At 27.7% G+C, this 14,918-nt stretch overlaps 2 pseudogenes; one reads left to right on the forward strand and one right to left on the reverse strand.

Moving 5' to 3' along the window:
• Positions 1-251: 251 nt before the first annotated feature.
• On the forward strand, positions 252-7,484 carry LOC126550689 (uncharacterized; annotated as a pseudogene).
• A 2,125-nt stretch (positions 7,485-9,609) lies between these two features.
• Positions 9,610-14,326, reverse strand: LOC126550690 (uncharacterized; annotated as a pseudogene).
• Between the last annotated feature and the right edge of the window lie 592 nt (positions 14,327-14,918).

The raw sequence follows: 14,918 nt of genomic DNA on the forward strand, positions 1-14,918 counted from the left end.
GTTAACGAAGACTTCACAACAAAGAACACTGAATGCAGCCGGGACAGGATCTTTAGCGTACACTACTGTCCCCACGAGCAACGAGGTACACCAAAACACGTTGAATCACTAAAAAAGTCGCTGGTAATTTTGACCACCTTAAACTGGGGAAAACAAATTAATGGTGGCAATAAAATTGCAGAGAACGATAATTACCAGACGATGATTCACAAATTCACAACAACGTGGTTTGGGACGACTGCAAGCAGAACATGAAAGCTAGTGTTGTTGAACACGAAAAAGACGAGCTGTGTGGACAGTGGAAAAAAATGAAGTGAAGTGACTTTACATGTAACGGACGAGAGAAAACGAAAAAACTCAAAAGAACGGTCTTTCAGTGTCACCACACTAAACAATAAACAATGGAAAAACTAGACACTTTGTGACACTGAAAGCATGACTAAACGAAAAACTTAAAGTTTTGAACATAACCGAATAAAATATGAAAACATTGATAATGATTCCACAGCTGGCACCGACGAAGGCTGAACTGTGGAACGCACCGTTACGTGCACACGAAAATGATAACATATAAGAAAACATATACTACCCGCATATGGCGGGAATTCAAAAAACATTGAATTGACTGCATGCGTAGACAGTCTCAAAAAAGTTAGGAAGCACTGGTTTAGATCGTGATTAGTGCAAGGGCTGTACATAGCATTTGGACAGCTCTCCTGGACTTCTTGTACAGCTCCTCTTAACTCTGACGTCATTACAGAACAACCATCCATGTCAATTCCTATACAGTTTTTAAGGTTAAATGACCTAACCTAACCTTAACTCTGATACTACTATATTTCCAAGTAAATTTCCTGAAAAAATCAAGGTAAATTAGATTTTAATTAAAATATTACAATTAAATAAATAATGAATTCACCTGTTAGCTTGGGTTCTTTAGATAAATGGTCATCAATCAATGTATCTGATAAATCATTATTTGAAATGACAGTCTGGTTTTTATTAAATGTATCATGGCAATTGATAAAACCAACGAAACGTTCATAAATGTTATTTTTCTTATCAATGTACCTTAATGTTAAACTCATTTGTGATATATGAGCACATCGGTTGTTTCATCAAAGATAATACTGTAAAATTGATTTGTATTTACTTCATCTAATATGAACGACAGTATTTCTTCCTTACAACATTTAATCATATCTTCTTGGATGATTTGAGATATATAACTAGCTTTTGAATTAAAATTAAGCAAGTCATTTTTCAATTTTGTATCTCCAGACATAACACGGTATTTCAAAAGTTCGCAAAAATTACCTTCATTCTTCACAATAGAATAAGTTGGATCAGTTAATGTTTAGAGTCTTCAGTATCTTGAAATATTATTTGTCCTGAGTCACGGTGACCTCTGAAAGGTATATTTTGGAGTCCCAAAAAAATTATAGATTTATTGTAGGTTTAACCGGTTTCTGTTTTCTTGAACTTGTCTTAAACGTTCACTGTTTAGAATATTATTAACCTGCTTAATAGGTGAGTTGTAAGTTTTTAAAAAGTCACTTGATTTTAAAATTGCATCCTGATGGTAATGGTTATCATTATGTTTTTCTAAATATCCATCCTTACCAAGTAATTTTGAATATAGACTGAGTGGTCATGTTACAAGCTTTTTCAATTCTTCAGTATTTTGTTTTCCACCTTTATTGTGAGTTAAAAAAAGTGTACAATATTTGCAGAAATAGCCAGATTTTGATAAAAAATATATCAGTCACGGATATTGGTCAAAATGGTTATTTCTTAAAAACGTTTTTCCTCTTTTCCTTTTTTTTTGTGAATGGAGAATGGATACTCAAAGTTTTTCGGTGGTTTCCAAGAGTTTTCCAGCCGTCTAAATTTTGTGTAGTCGTCAAGTTTTTTACCAATAAAATTACCAATATCATTATCGAAAACTAAATTTGATGTTGTATTATTTTATTTATTATCATCACAAATTACATTGAGTTGTGGTATTGCTGTTTGGGAAATATCTACTGGCTCATTTAAATCACTTACCTCTGTTGACGATATTTTTTTGTTCGGAAAACAATTCAAGAGAGAAGGCTGTTTCCGCTTCATAGAATCCATAGCAATAAACGCCAAATGCTGCTACAGTACCGTACATGAACTAAAATAAATTTGATTATAGTATTATACTAATGTCTAATAAGGTTGCAGAGTGCGGACCATTAAAAAAAAAAAATAATAATATAATCTTGTAAGTTATAGACGATCACAATTAATATTATTATAGACACACTGCCTTAGATACAACAACAATAATAATTATTGTATATATATGTGATTATAGCCACGATATCTCTAATCTTTTGATTTTAATCAGTCTTATTTTCATTCTTAATTGATAACAGGTTTTTGATAACCATTATCCATTTATTCCGTTTCCATTAAGAAAAAAATATGCACTGTATTTTTAATTTTTTAGTATAATATTATAATAAAATATGTAAACACCTATACATGAAACACATTCAACAATGACCGGGGGGGTGACGATTGCCCCTTGTATACGCCCCTGGATTGGTTTACATAATTATGTGCGTATTAGTTATTAATGATAATATACCCATAGGCCATAATTATAAATAATAAAAAGTAAATTGTGAATTATAAAGAGAATAAAGTCCTACATTTATGTAAATAAGAATTTTAAGAAAAATAATTAGGGAAATTTAATAAATAAAAAGAATACAGGAAGATTTTATAATAAAGATAATATGATAAATATAAAGTTAATATATTAATTTAATTAATAATTGAGTAAATTAGTTAAGAGTTTGCATGAATAATAATAATAAAACAAAAATTTATTATATTTTATGAAATAAAATATTATTAATTTAATTTATAATAAATGAGTATAAAAATAAATTTATGAATAAAGATAAAGAAAAAATAATGAGGTATAGAGAAAACAAGGTTAGGTTTTTTGGTTAGGCATTTGAGCAACAATTGTCGCCACAAACACTACAGATAGAATTAAATTCCGTACGTATGAAAATGACGAAGACGTATTAACTTATACAGTTCGCTTAGAACAATATATTGTAATTTATGTAACGCAACTTAAGCAAATTAAACACCAGAAGAGGCAAAGATTTTAAGACAAACTTAAATGGATTAGTCTTTAGCAATTATATAAACGGGTTTAAAATGGATTTGCATTTGCAAACAATATTACGGGCTAGAAATCCAGAAACGTTAGAACTGACAATGCAAATGGCTAGGCAGTTAGAGATAGAATTTAGATTTAATAAATATTTACGGAGTAACGAGAATAGAACGAATCAGAAAGGAAATAAAAATTTTAACGGAAATCGTTGGTCAAATAACTACCAGAGAAATAATCCAAATGGACAAAAATTTGGTTATAAGCAAAATTTCAACCGCGGACCGAACAGACAAAATCCGAATAATTATAATTATGTCAATCGCAATAATTCCAACAATTTTGGTCGTAAATGAAAATAATAATTATCCGCGTAATAATAATGGTCAATATGTAACCTAATCAGAGACAGCAAAATAATTCCGGATGCTACCTATATTTGTGGCAGAACTAACCATATCGCTTGCGATTGCAGTAGTAGTAGATTAAGTGTACAGACTATGTGATGAAATAATAATAATAATAATTTAACACCAATAATTTGTAGCTATTGCAATAAGGTAGGACGCGATATTGCTAGCTGTCATAGCAAACAACGGGATGAGCGTAATAATGTAAATCAGGGGGTCGATTCTTGAATCTCGTCAGGAAAATCATTCGTGAGACATTTTCCACACTGATATGTCGTACGACATCTAAAATGACTATTCTTGAACTACACACGACATATAATTGTGAAACGAAATTATTTTGACACACCCGAAATATTTTGCACATGAACCAAGGTGGTTACTCACCATAGATAATAAAGATATGGATAGGACATATCAGTCTTATCAGCGGTATTTAAGGGGTCCAGTTGAGGCCAAACAAGTATACCTATATCGAGTATCGACTATCATTATAAAAACGCCTCGATTGCCTTCCCCTCCAGGCACGCGGCCTCAAATATATTTAACATTGGCATGGCCTATCCATATCTTTATTATCTATGTTACTAAAAGTGTCATTATAATAATAATAATAATTATGATAACACTTCCGGTATGGTGGTATCATGATTGTAAGTAATCATCTATCAACGCGCCACTTTTCGTTTTCGTAGTTACTAGTACAGTATGGATATTGGTTTCTAATGTTTTCATAATTCTATAATTTTGTAAGTTTGGATCATATAGACTTATACTTACTTTTAAATAAAGTTAAAACTTACAAGTACAACCAACAAGTCTATAAAGTTGGTGCAATAATTTGGTTTTTTAAATGGAAGACTCCAAAAAATATACTGTTTGAATACCTAAAAAGGGATACTCATCGAACTATTAAAAAAAGATTCGCAATTGATTTCTAAGAAGCTTACAAGTACTTTAAAGTTTAAACATGCTCATAACCGATAGATGGCAATCGCTGACACTTAAAATGCAATTTCTGGCTGTGTCAAGGATTGGAGTTGATGGAGAAGAGTTAAGTTAAATATATAATTATAAATTACTTATACATAAATCTAACTATAGAAAATAATACTATTCCTTATTCTTATTGTGTATCTTATCTTAAGACTTGACAGATTCTCGTAGTAAGGTTAGAAGTAAAATAGCTATGGTAAACAGACATGTATGTGGTACAGGAAGAGGGCCACAAGTATCACAAACACTTACTCCAATTGAGAACCAAATTCTTAATCTTGTTAACCCTATCAAAATTTATGGAGATGAGACCATCTCAATGCCGGTTACAAATTTTGAGTTTGGTGACATAAGCGGTAAGTTATTCTTAAATTTAAATTGGTCAATTTTTATTATATATAACTGCAAACTATGTAGGAAGTTAGAAATTATTGTAAAACATTACCAATAAAATTTAAAATGTAATTCTGGATGATGAAATTAGTATAATATATAGTATATACTATACCTAACATGCAGCATGTAAAGAAAACTTACTGTACTATAACGCCTATAACCAATGAAAGATAGGAAAAAAATATATGTTATTCTTATAACTAATTAAATTTTTTTGCTTAATTAAAGAATAATTATAAATAAATTATTTAGATTAATTGAAAACTATATAATATAATATGTATAACTTATATTTAGAAGCAGTTTATCAAATCAATTATATTTATTATTAAATTGACAATATTAAAATTGTTATTGTGATTTTGACAATAATTCATATTATATCGATAAGAATCTAATACGTTAAACGTTCAGTTAAAGTTTCGTCGCACGAGTTAAGTTACCATTATAATTGTTTACTGCGGTTTACTGTTTACTGTTTAGTGTGAATTACAATTTTCAAGTTACTTGCTGTTTTTTGTGACGATTAATTTCAATCTTCAATAATAAACTAAAATCGAGATTAAAAGGTAAGTAAAAATGATTTGTTTTATTTTTAAAATGGCTGTTGAAAATTTGCAAGCTTTAGTGTTGCATTATAAATTATTCATATGTTAAGACCGGATAGTACTTATAGGTACATGCTTAGAAAATAACTGCTCTCAAACATTTGATTGCTTGTCTTTGTTTAAACGACATTTTAAACGAAAGCACATAACTTTTAACACGATTTCGCAAAATGCACAAAATAATGATGTGTTAATGTCAATAGAAAATAATATCAATAATGACCCTCAAATCCCCCGCAGTGTAGAAAAACCTAGAAGTAATAAAGAAATTCAAAATATTTTTAACTTTGAAAATGCCACTAAGTTAGTGTATGAATCAACTGTTAAATTTATTGTAAGTTTGTATAATAACAACAATTTTAATAAAAGTGATGTGTGCTTCATCCAATCTGGTATAAAAGAAAATATTTGAACTCCTTTGGCTTTTATTCTTAGAAATACTGTCGAAAAAAATATTAATGAACCAACATTACGATCAACTTTTAACGAAATAGAAAGATTGATATTAGATCCTTTTTCTTACTGTAGCACAGAGTACAGAGTATCACTTAAACAATTGGTTAATGGAGAATAAATTATTTTCAACTGTTCATCAGATTACCATAAATAATGAAATATGTGCCAGAAATCATAGTGGTGAAATTTGTTACAACGAAAGAGTAACTAGAGGTGCTCTTTTACTATTAAAACATCAATTTAAACATTTTTTGAAAATGGCAATAATTTTAAAACTATTTATGAACGACTCTCACATTTTTAAAACATAAATACAACTCTATCAAATTTTTGTACAAGGCAAATTATGGGGGAAAAAAATATCTCAGTATGAAGGAAAGATAGGGTAGCTATACCATATTTTTTATATATAGATGATTTTGAGATAAACAACCTTTTAGGATCACATGCCAATTTTCAATCCATTGCTGCTATTTATTATAGTTTTCCTCTTCTCAAAAATAATTCCAAGCTTTCAAATATATTTTTAGCTGCATTGATTAAATCGATCGATTTAAAGGAATTTGGAAATGACCCATGTCTAATACAATTAATTGATGAAATTAATTACCTTGAAAAAGAAGGACTAACCATTTTTACTAATTTTGGTAAATTCCATGTACATTTTATACTTGGGATAGTTCTAGGAGATAATTTGGGTCTTAATAGTGTTCTTGAGTTTAGCAAATCTTTTCTTCGAATTATTATTGTCGGTTTTGTAAAATACATAAGTATTCGGCAAATTCGCTTTGTGAAGAAAATGTTTTATGCATGCATAATATTGTAAATTATACAGAAGATGTGGCCAAAATGAATTTTAGTGAGACGGGTATTTACAAGAGTTCAATTTTGAACACTATAAGTAATTTCCACGTCACTGAAAATTATTGTATAGATGTGATGCATGATGTCTTTGAGGGTATATGTCACTATGATATGTGTCATATTATTAAATATTATATTGAAACAGTACAGTTAATTTCTTTATCTAATTTAAATAAACGTAAAATAAACTTTAATTATGGCCCAATTGAAGTTGGTAATATATTTCCCGAATTAACAGAAAATCATTTGAAAAAATTTCATTTAAAGATGTCAGCAAGGGAGATGGTGACGTTTGTACATTTTTTTTCAATTATGATAGGATATTTAATACTGGAAAATGATAAAGTATGGAATTTTCACTTAACACTCATTAAGATCATTGATATACTTCTTTCGTATAATTTTAGTGACAGTAAAATTATGTATCTTGAACAATTAATTAGTCAACACAATTCAATGTATGTTTGACTCTTTAATGATACATTAAAACCTAAACACCATTTTTTAATACATTATCCTACAATTATTAAAAATTCAGGTCACCAAGGCATTATTGGTGTTTTAGGTATGAAGGAAAACACAAAGAAATAAAAATGTATGCTCGTGCAACATCATCTCGTAAAATATCACACTTACCTTAGGAAAAAAATATCAATATAAGTTTGCCCACAGTCTATTACAACCCAATATTCAAGAAGTCATATTAAAACCAAAACATAGAATAAGAAGCTTAAATGTAGATATAATATGTAGCACTCTTGCTGTATCATTATTAATTTTTTTTTGTTATAATTAAATAGAATTTTTGGGTACTGTTTATAAAAAAGGTTATTACTTAAAAAAATTTTTAGAAGAAATGTGCTTATAGAAATTTTAGAATTAATAATTTTTAATGACCCCAATGCTAAAATTCACATATTAGTTAAGCAAATTAAAATAGTTAACTTTCATTCACATTTTGAAGCCTTTGAGGTTGATTTTAATAGAACTACTATTAGTGATTTTCTAATTTTTCAAATTCATGAATTTAGTGGACCCCCATTAATATTACACCATCTTCATCAGGGAAATTAATGATTCGATTAAAAGAATTCTTTTAATATTTTTATGCATTATGTATTGTAGGAGAGGACAAAAGTAAAAAGTCACCCCTACAGTAAATAATATGCTTTTTTACCTATTATAGGTAGATTAACTATACATTTGTTGTTTAGGAATAGACAATCAAGATAATTTTGAAAGTATGTTGATTCAAGAAAGTTTTGATGATATTGCAAATAATGGGTCAAATAATAGTAGTATAAATATGGGGCGTCTGGCTCCATTTTTCAGCGGAAATGAAAAAAGTTTGAGGGGGTATTGTCCCCTTGCAGTGTAAGAAATTCCCGCTGTAAAATGGAGCCAGTCGCCCCACGTTGTTTCAGGGAAACCATGAGGCGTTTGGCTCCATTTTTATAGGGACACGAAAAATGTTTAAAGCGGAATGTCCTTCTTACAGTATAAAAATTCTCCCTATTACTTTCACTGAAAATAAAACATGATTAGTTATTAGTTAAACGAATCATTTTCGTTTAAATTTCTGAAATAAATAAAAACATTTTTTTTTTTATTATCATTTTGTTTATTTATTTTAAATTGTTTAATAGTATTTAACATCAAGTATTTTAAATAAATCAGTTTTTTAATATTATTCACACTAGTTTTCTTACTTCTCTAGTAAAGGTACATATTCAACAATGCGATCATGAATTAATAAACAATAAGCAGTTACACCTGTAAGAGATTCCGATGCTTCAATTTCCAATTGAACATCTACTGATGATGCTGTAGCCGAATCGTTCTGTTTTGAAGTATCGATAACTACAATTGGAGCGTTCGATAGAAAAGTAAAGGGACTTCATACCCGAGTAGCATTTTCTGTGCCCACACCGTGTTAAACATTAGTAATTAAAAATGCAAAACACCGTTAAAATCCTGTTCTAAGCACAGTGTTTTTTCGATTTTGAATACCGATTTTTTACATGGGTAGCACAGAGTGTTATTATTGTGTTCATATCGGTTTTATAACCATGAAATATGAATTTTTAAACCGTTTTTGGACAGTGTGTAATGATGGTTCAATTTTCAGTTTTAAAATTGTTTTTATTCGGTGTCCCGACAGTGTTAACACTGTTTAATGTTTAGATTATTAAACAATTAACTGTACTTCAGAGATGATTACCCCTCTCTTCCAAAATCATAAATTATCTTAAAATGATTCTATTTATATACGAAAATACAATACTATGGAATAGATAGGTAAACCTCTCGAAAAATCATTTCCTGTTTACGCATTACCTTTTAATATTTTTATGTTAGACTATTATAATTTATAACGGGTCAAAACTATGTAAAATTATATAAATAATCCGCAGATGAGTGTAATAATTGCATTAAAAAATACAATATTCAAATTATATTTATAATTAATAAAAATAGAAGTTAAACTAAAGTAAATTATAAATGTATATTAATTTTGTATTTTTGTTCAGTGTATATACTTAATAGATTTGTACAAAATACCATTATATGTACTAGTATATTAACCTAACCATGAGGGTAATAGCTAGGGATAACATCAATCACTACAATAATTGTCTTTGGCTAAAGATAACATTTTATTAATGATAATATAACTGTAAAAATCAAAGTATAGATTTATATAGGAAAAATGTATTTATTCATTATTTTGATCTTCATTTTTTTGTTTGGAATGTTTTATGTAGTTATCTACGGTTCGGTTGAATTTTTCTTCATCTTTGGAATGAGTACGGAAACTAGACAGAGATTCTATAACAAATAAATTTAAGATAAATTACTCATACAATTGATTTTAATTTTTTATTTCTATAAATATTCACCATAAATAACAGTACACAATTTTAATTTTAAAAAACTTCGCTTAGTTTTTCCTCTAAAGCTGAAGAAAGCCAATACATTATACTTAAAACATTCATTTATTGCTGCTCGTGCAGCTGAGCTTATAGAATCCATACTTCCAATCTTCATATAAAGGTAAGATTTCTGTAAATTGAAAAATTAAAACTATACATTTTTCTAATCTAGTGTTATAGTAAGTACATAAACATTATATTAGCTAATTTATTATTATATGTTTCATAGGTACTTAAAAAAATATAACTATTGTAAAATAGTAGGTACCTATACACAAATAATATTAATAGTTAACAGCATTAATGCTCACCAATTCTTCCTGGTTATTTAAGCCATCAATATCAACCGATAGAATGGACTCAATATGGACTTCAATACATTTTGCAGGTAATAAAGTTATCAAGGCTGTTGGTAATACAGGTATAGGCAGAGCTAATGGCCTCATCCTAGAATCTCCTTTCATTATGACTTGAAGCTTTTGGTCCATGTTTTTCATAACATTAACTATCTTAACGTTAGAGTTGTTTAACATATGTAACTGTATCATAATTTGTTTATGAACTGCTTTAGATGTTTTTTCATTAGTAGCTAATATTGATTTGATTTGTAAAAGGTTTTGGCAACAGCAGTTTTCTAAAACACGCATCTCAATTATAAATTTTTAATTTAAAAATATTAAAATATTTTACAAACCATTTTTGCTAATGAAATTTGACAAATCCATCAAACCGGAATCAGTAGTATTTGTATTGTTTGTTTCTATATATAAGTAATTAACAATGTTATCATAAGAAATATTTTGCTAAGAACAATATCCTTTCGTACTTTCGTTATTAATAAGAGTAGAATCAAAATTATCATACACATTACTATCTGTATAATTAATTTCTTGAAAACTTGTTGAACCATCTAGCAACATCAATGAACCAGTCAAAAGATTACCAACATCATCTTCTGTAGTACCTGAAAAATATTATGTTATTACTTTTCATAGGTTAAAAAAATATACATAATATTGTAATCACTAATGGAAAAAACTTACTTGTCTTCAAACAATCTTCGGACATGTTGGTCATGTCATACACCGCATTTGATTTCGCTTCAAAAAGTGGACTAATATCTGTATTAGGACCACTAGGACCTACATAAATTAGCAATACAAATTAATAAGATTTATATTTGTTCTTTTTACAAAAAAAAAATACTGTTATTAGAATTTTAAGTCAACAACTTTTAATTATTAATATTAAAATTGAGAAAACTTGTCACATAAAAAAAATATTAAGAGTATTTATAGAAATAAATAGTGAAATTTAATTTTTTGTGTTATTGAATACCAATTTTTTTACTACATAAAATATAATATTTATATTATTAAAAATGTCTGCAACATAAAATTATGTTAACTAAGTATTGAAGTATTATTTAATAATAAAACATATTTTTCATACCATTATGAATCACATTAGAGGTACCTCCAGAGTTAGGATTTGATTCATTGATTCTATCAGACAGAAGAAGTTCCAACTCAGTATTTGATGTTGTTGCTATAATAGAACATTTTAGGAAATATTAAAAGTTAAGTAAAACACTTGATTTAAATAATAACAAATGTACATTGACATGCAGTTGTACAGTGTACATTTGTAAAGCATTCTACAGTTTTAAATTACTTTTTTTTAAATTGTCGATGGGTGTGCTACTTGAAGTCAGATTACTATGTGATACAGCACTTTCTTGTTCTGAAAAAGTAAATAATATAGGACATAAATACAATATTGATAAAGATTAAAAATGTATATATTTATATTTATAATATGTAAAAAAAATTATATAACAAAGTATTAATATTTTATGTTATGTAATTATTATACTACGACTTACTCTTTTTAATCATTATTCTAGGAGTACTTTCAGACTTAGAATATGATTCATGAGTGATTGTTTCAGATAGAAGAGATCCCAATTTAGTACTACTTGATGTTTTTGCTACAATATTATAATATTAGGAAACACATTAAATGTTAGTAAAACTCAAATAATAATAAACATATATTTAAATGCAGTTGTACATTGCAAATTAAATTACATGCAGTTGAAACTTACTGTTATTTAAATTTTCGACGAGTATGCTGCTTGAAATTAGACTACTATATGATACAGCACTTTCATGGTATGAAAAATTACTTATAGGGCCTAAGTACAATATTGATTAAAATTAATAATTTACAAATTGATTATTTAATGAAAATATATATATATAAATAAATAAGTAGGTAAAAATATTTTATTTTATTAACATAATAGTATCCAATAAGTATGTGTAATTATTACACTTACAATTACTTTCAGAGATAGGACTTGAGCCATCATGTGACACTGAAATTAAATCAGATGACATTAGAGGACTCCCAACCGCAGTAGTTCCTTTTGCAGCTATATAAAATTGGGAAATATTTGTATTTTATTGAGACGATATTTTTAAACGATTAACATGTTAAAACATAACAATAACACAACATATTATATTACATAATGGCAATGTTGGTAGTACAGGCAACTTCAAAAAATCGTTTTCAAGTTTGCGTAAACATTTTGCAGTTTCTTTTCGTTTTTTAGTTACTGGCTATACTGGCGATTCGTTTTCAAAACAACTCTCAGAAGAGTCTCGTTCTGACCAAGCTTTTGCCACTTTTTTTGCTTAACTTTCTCTTTCTAAAAAAAATTTGAAAAATAAACTTGAGATTATGAACTAATAATCTATACATTTTAGTATATATCACTTACCAAATGGCCCTGCTACAATCTTTATGTCATAATTTGTGCCATCTACATAATTTATTTCTGTACGTTTTTTTATAATGGTGGAAACTTGTGGTATAGTAAAGAATATTTCCTTTCCATCTTTTTTTAAATTAGGAAACCAACAAAAATTTTCACTTTGAAGCCATGTATTAGGGACATGTTGAATTTCATTGGATATAGTAAAAATTACAACATACCAAGACCTAAAGAAATTTCATAATACAATTTATTACATTATATCGCATTTATATTTTATATTGTCTAAGACGTAAGTAGATAGTATAATGTACTAAGAAAGAACCCTTGTCCTGTAATATAATATATTTTATTTTCACTTCTTAATCGTCACTAAATACCCTAATATAGAGTACATTTTTATTCATGTGTTAGTCATTAACACTCAATAAATATTATAACCACTTAAATATGTTTTTTAAATTTATGAGTTCTTAATTTTCAAAATGTTGATACCATAATAAATAGGAAAATTATAGCTACCAATAACTCTATTTCACTAAAGGTTCATTGTAAACTATAAAATGTATAAAAAAAAAACAAGCTCCATTAAATTATGAATCAATATAATTATACAAAACAAACATCATGCTTCTGAAAGATTAAGTAGCTACAAACCATGTATAAAATATTATTAAATGCTAGAATGGTTGATAGAAATACAAATTATTATCATTATTACACATTATTAATACTTATGTATGTTATATTAATATATTATTATAATTACCTATTATAATATTATGATCTTCATGTAAGTATGCACTCTATTGTAAAGAAAGGATAATTTGTAAGGATTTAACCAAATTAAAATAATTATAGATACAAATACTGTTAATATAAACATATTATAACTACAATTTGTAATATATTTTATAAACAATATAAATTTTGATGTACACATAATAAGAGCTATTATGTGAAACTTTAAAGATCTATATACACATATATTTACTTAACAATTTATAATTAATTATATTAGCACTTAATGTTATTTGCCAACCACTTATTACCTATTTATTGAATGTATATTATATCTATAATAAAATTAAGATTTATAGAATATGTATTACAATTTACTGTAAATGCAATAAAGGCAATATAACATAAGAATCGATATCAGTCAAAGGGAGACACATCATTTTTTCTTTAATTCTGTTTAACTCCAAGACTGAAGATGACTTAGATTTGATGTACTGTGTATATTTAATAAATGTGATAACAACGGTTTCTCAAAAAAATTAGTCAATTTACTAAACTTTCGTCCAATTATTACCACACTATTATCACATTTTGATGTAGCAATATTTTCTATAAGACATAAGTACTATATCATTATTTTGCATTTTTACACAATTATCAGCTTTGTTTAATTTTAAAACAAAGTTAGTCATTTTCCAACCAGTAAATTGGGGATCACAACTGTTTTCTGTGAGTGGGCGATTTTTAATTTTACATTGATAACTAATAGAACTATTGCACTTTTCAGGCTTCAATTTTTGATTATGCCAAAGTACTTTTTCCTCAGCATAGCGTCGTACAAGTTGTTGTAATGGCTTAACACCACTTTTAATTTTTTTTTTAAGAGGTTGCATGTAACTTTCAAATGGGAAAGCAGAAAATGAGTTTAATGGTCCAAATTTGTTGACATCATCAGACAAATGCAGTATACTATGCATATTGTGTGACATGAAACATTTTTGATATATTTGTGCATAAGAAGCAACGAAGTGCAAAATTAATGATTTGGCAAACTCATTATATTCTCTAGTGATATTATTGGTGGAAAGAATTCTAATGGCGATTCAAAATTCCAAAAAATGGTTATACACTTCTTCACTTATTACTTTATGAAAAATAACCATTCCGGTATACAATAAAATTTGTCGAAGTTCTGTGGCATTTAAACGAGATGCATCATGAATTGGATGCTTTCTACTGTTCTCATTGGGAGCTCTGAAATTCGTGGGGAATATGTTGTCCTAAATTATTTAATCTTGAATCTAAAACAGATATTTTTTGGAAGAGCTAAATTATGTTTTTTAATACCACCAGTCCAAAAAATCAAAATTTTTTTCATTATACCGATACAAACACTGTGCATGTAATCATACGGAATATTATTTATGATGTCAAACTTAGGTAATTTGGACAGAACAGTTTCATCATAATGAAACTCGGAGTCCGTGTATGCCACAAAATCATCATGGGTTCTTAAAGAAAAAGTTAAATCTGGAAAATATACACGGTTATTTTCATATTGACCGATAG

This window comes from Aphis gossypii, chromosome 3, assembly GCF_020184175.1.
Source record: "Aphis gossypii isolate Hap1 chromosome 3, ASM2018417v2, whole genome shotgun sequence".
In the NCBI taxonomy this organism is placed as follows: domain Eukaryota; kingdom Metazoa; phylum Arthropoda; class Insecta; order Hemiptera; family Aphididae; genus Aphis; species Aphis gossypii.